We start from the raw sequence: 4,228 nt of genomic DNA, 5'->3' as shown, positions 1-4,228 counted from the left end.
GCGCCTGGGTGGCTCAGTTGGTTAAGCGACTGCCTTCGGCTCGGGTCATGATCCTGGAGTCCCGGGATCGAGTCCCGCATCGGGCTCCCTGCTCGGCGGGGAGTCTGCTTCTCCCTCTGACCCTCCTCCCTCTCATGCTCTCTGTCTCTCATTCTCTCTCTCTCAAATAAATAAATAAAATCTTTAAAAAAAAAAAAAATTAAAAAATAGGAATAAACAAGCAGAATCAGAACTATAAATACAAACTGATGGTTGCCAGAGGGGAGGGGGGTGGGAAGTTGGGCAAAATAGGTGAAGGGGAGAAGGCAATATAGGACTTGAGTAATGGAATGACTGAATCACTGGAATAAAAACAGAGTATAGGGAATACAATCAGTGGTATTGTAACAGCAACGTAATGGGACAGATGGGAGCTATACTCGTGGTGAACATAAGCACAATGTATAAACTTGTCAAATCACTAGGTTTTACACCTGAAATTAACATAACATAACATGTCAACTATACACAAATTATTATGTTTTATAAAGATTTTATTTATTTATTTGACAGAGAGAGACACAGCGAGAGAGAGAACACAAGCAGGGGGAGTGGGAGAGGGAGAAGCAGGCTCCTAACTGAGCAGGGAGCCCGATGCGGGACTTGATCCCAGGACCCTGGGACCACGACCTGAGCTGAAGGCAGATGCTTAACGACTGAGCCACCCAGGTGCCCCCACAAATTATTTTTTTTAGAGGTTTTATTTATTCATTTGACAGAGAGAGAGAGCACAAGCAGAGGGAGCAGCAGAGGGATAAGGAGAAGCAGGGAGGACCCTGGGATCATGACCTTAGGCAGATGCTTAACCAACTGAGCCACCCAGGCACCCCAATTATACACAAATTAAAAAAAAAAAAGTCAATAGTATTCCTATACACCAACAACACAGTTATAAAATGTAATTTAAGTGAAAGAAATAACTTTCAGTAATAAGAAAGACTATAGCTGTAAAAGATATTTATAGGGGCGCCTAGGTGGCTCAGTGGTTAAGTGTCTGCCTTCGGCTCAGGTCATGATCCCAGGGTCCTGAGATCAAGCCCTGCATCGGGCTCCCTGCTCAGCAGGAAGCCTGCTTCTCCCTCTCCCACTCCCACTGCTTGTGTTCCCTTTCTCACTGTGCCTCTCTCTGTCAAATAAATAAAGAAAAAATCTAAAAAAAAAAAAAGATATTTATAAAGGAAATTATAAGTTAGAACCTTGTATATAAGATTTATCCATGGAGACAGATGTGATCCTCGTTCATTCATTTAACTCCTATGCAGTACCCCATAATCTATCTATGTAATAATTTACTTATCTATTCTCTTGTTTCATGGACATTTAGGTGGTTTTCAATTCTTTTATGTTACAAGCAAAGCTACTGCAAGAAACAATTTTAATAGATGGCTCCTTCTGTTTATACGCAGGATTTTTTTCTAGAATATTTCTAGAAGTAGAATTGCTGGTTTATGGAGTATGATACATTTCCAACTTTTTGATATTGTCAACTTGCTCTCCAAAGTGACTTTACCAATTTACACTGTCACCAGCTGTGTATACATATTCCCACCACTCCACTTCTTCCCCCTTAACCCTTGGTGTTGCCAGACTTGTTACATTTTTTCCCCCCAATCTGAAAGTTGTAAGTGTCATCTCATTGCAAATGTAGGCTCCCTAGGAACTATAACTTTGTTTTTCTTCCCTGCTGTTTCCTTAGAGCTACAATTGTGCTGGTCCTTTTGTAGATACTCAAATATTTGTGGAGGAAACAAGTGAATGAAGGTTCACTGGTAAGGCTGAGCATCCTTGCTGTGTTTATAACTGATATGTTAAAGAGGAGCCCTCAAGGTGTGGAAAGCAAGACTATTATTATTACACTTGTGTTTAAAATTTCAATCTAAAACCCAGTGTGTCAACTGAGGGGGAAAGTATAAATCACTTTGCTTTAATGAGAGACAGAGACTATCAGACTGTCAAGGGACCACCCAAGGAACAGAAAAGGCACTGGGCCCAGGGATCCAAAGATCTTAACCCAATCTCCTTCCAGTTTAGGACTGCAACTTCCTATGTATGGGCAGATTACTTAACCTTCCTGAATCTCAGGTGTCATCATCTTAAAATAGAGAAGATGATAATAATACCCATTTGGAATCCTAAGCAGAGAACACAGAGTTCATTAATTGGACCTTAACACAAAAATAGCAACCATCACCTAACTTCAGACATTCCACCCCACACAAAATGCCACAGATGGCACAAAAACATTCTTCTACCAGAGGTCAAGTTGGTATCTATGGACCAGATAGTACCACTATAGGCCAAGTAGTACAAAACCAGGTAGTTTCATCCTTGACATCTTCCAGCACTGCTCCAAACCCAAAGTTTCCAGTTAGCTGACATTTCTGGGACACTCTCATTCCAGTTTTGCTCCCTAATGATCTATCTACCAACCCTCTCAATTATGTGACTTGGAAGTCCTGCTTGGCTAAACACATCCCAACATATCTCTCAATCTATTTACTGAATAGTTGCTGAACTTTGCTTTCTCCCAAGGTCACTCCTATTCTGAGCTGCCCACATAAGGGGGTTCTTCTTTCTCCCACTCTTCATGTACTCCAGGGCTGAGACATGGCCACCAGCTTGTGGAAAATCCAAGTTTTCTGGGGACTATTATAAAATTTGGGGAGCTCTCTTTAAGAAAAATATTATAAAACTATAAATACAAACATCTTCTGATACTTCTCTCTTTTGTTTTGTGGGTCACTCTACCATATTCACTGAGGACATAGGAACCTCTAAACGACTATGATATGAAGGAGGGGGTGAATCATCCAAAACTACAGCTTCCCTGTCTTTTTCTTCTTCAGTGTCAGTGATTTTTACCCCACAGCATTTCAGCAAACCACTGCTTGGCCACCCTATGGACCTTGTTATAATTTGCAACTGCTCCAACTCTAAAATCCTAAATTTAAAATTTCCATTCTCTGACCGCAACCCCCCTCCCTCTAGCTCTTTCACTCTCATGTAAAAGATCCCCATTAATTTTTTTCTCCATATGTTCAGCTCCTCTCCAACATCACTTCCTTTTTCTTCCTGACTGTATACTAGCCACTAAGTAGGGTGCACCCTAGGGTGAAAATTTAAGGAAGCACTCATGTTCAGGGTCATGCAAGTGCAGGGTATATATTATGTGTCATGATGCATTACTTTAATTTCTCACCATTACACTGAACTTTCTTGAACCCTTGCTCTTCTTTCCACAAGCCTTGCAAAACCAGTCCTTGATCCATCCAGTTGTTCAATGTCTCTCCCAAGCAACTGAATATGCCTGAGCAAGTGACAGACCTGCAGATGAGGGACAATACAAATTACTAATCCTCATTCTAGATCAGCCCTCAACTCTACCAGCAATCCTTTTGCACATCTGTAGATGAATGCTTTTTCTCTTCCCTGCAGCAGTATGGTAGACATTGTTAGTTGTCAACTCAATTAATACCCATTTTCTTCCTTAGTCACAGCATCTCAATTTATTTCAAGTAGCAATATGCCCAGCTAAGAGATAACTACATTTCAGACATGAGAAGCCGAAGTGGTATAATCTGAAGTTGGGTAGGTCTTCTAGTAAAGCTCCTTAAAAGCAAAACTGATGACAGAGAGAAGCGTCTGTGTAACCTTGTGCTCTTTTTTACCCTTTGCCCTCTCAACTCCCTGCTTTCTGCCTGGAACAGGCATCTTGAAACACGTGGCAAATTGAAGATGGAAACCATTGCTAAGGATGGCAGAGCAGAAAGAGAGGAGATTGGGTTCTTTGTGATAGCAAGGAGCTTCCAGACCAGCGCTGGATGGGTGGCATACCTCCAGACTTCTCCATGTGAAAGAAAAACTTTTATCCAGTGTCAGGCACCACTATTTCGGCTCAAACACAATTTTTACCTGGTAATACAAAAAATCGTCCCAAATTTTCAGTGCTCCCTGCAAGTCTTATTCCTGCCCTCCATTGAAAAAATCAAGGTCATTCGATGCTAAAGCACTGAAATCCCTGCCTTGAGGACCTCATTTCCCTCTTATCCCAGTAACTTCTGTCCAAGGCAGAGCATTGCAGCCAGGTTTAGCTAACCTTGCCCTGTGCTTCCTCAGAACATCTTCCTAACATCCCTTCTCTCTCCACTATAGGTAACATCTCCCCGTCTGTCCATTCTGGCCATAAAGC

The 4,228-nt window shown here is 41.7% G+C and overlaps 1 long non-coding RNA gene across 1 annotated transcript; it reads right to left on the bottom strand.

Annotated features, from left to right (window-relative positions):
* Positions 1-3,204: 3,204 nt before the first annotated feature.
* On the bottom strand, positions 3,205-4,214 carry LOC102727468 (uncharacterized). The gene is made up of 2 exons (XR_014141884.1): positions 3,874-4,214; positions 3,205-3,363 (listed from the first exon to the last, which is right to left on the bottom strand). It is a non-coding gene; the product is annotated as an uncharacterized LOC102727468 (long non-coding RNA).
* Positions 4,215-4,228: the final 14 nt, after the last annotated feature.

This window comes from Leptonychotes weddellii, unplaced genomic scaffold, assembly GCF_054177405.1.
Source record: "Leptonychotes weddellii isolate Sample4059 unplaced genomic scaffold, ASM5417740v2 HiC_scaffold_17282, whole genome shotgun sequence".
Lineage (NCBI taxonomy): Eukaryota > Metazoa > Chordata > Mammalia > Carnivora > Phocidae > Leptonychotes > Leptonychotes weddellii.
This window is presented reverse-complemented; position numbering and strand designations above follow the sequence as displayed.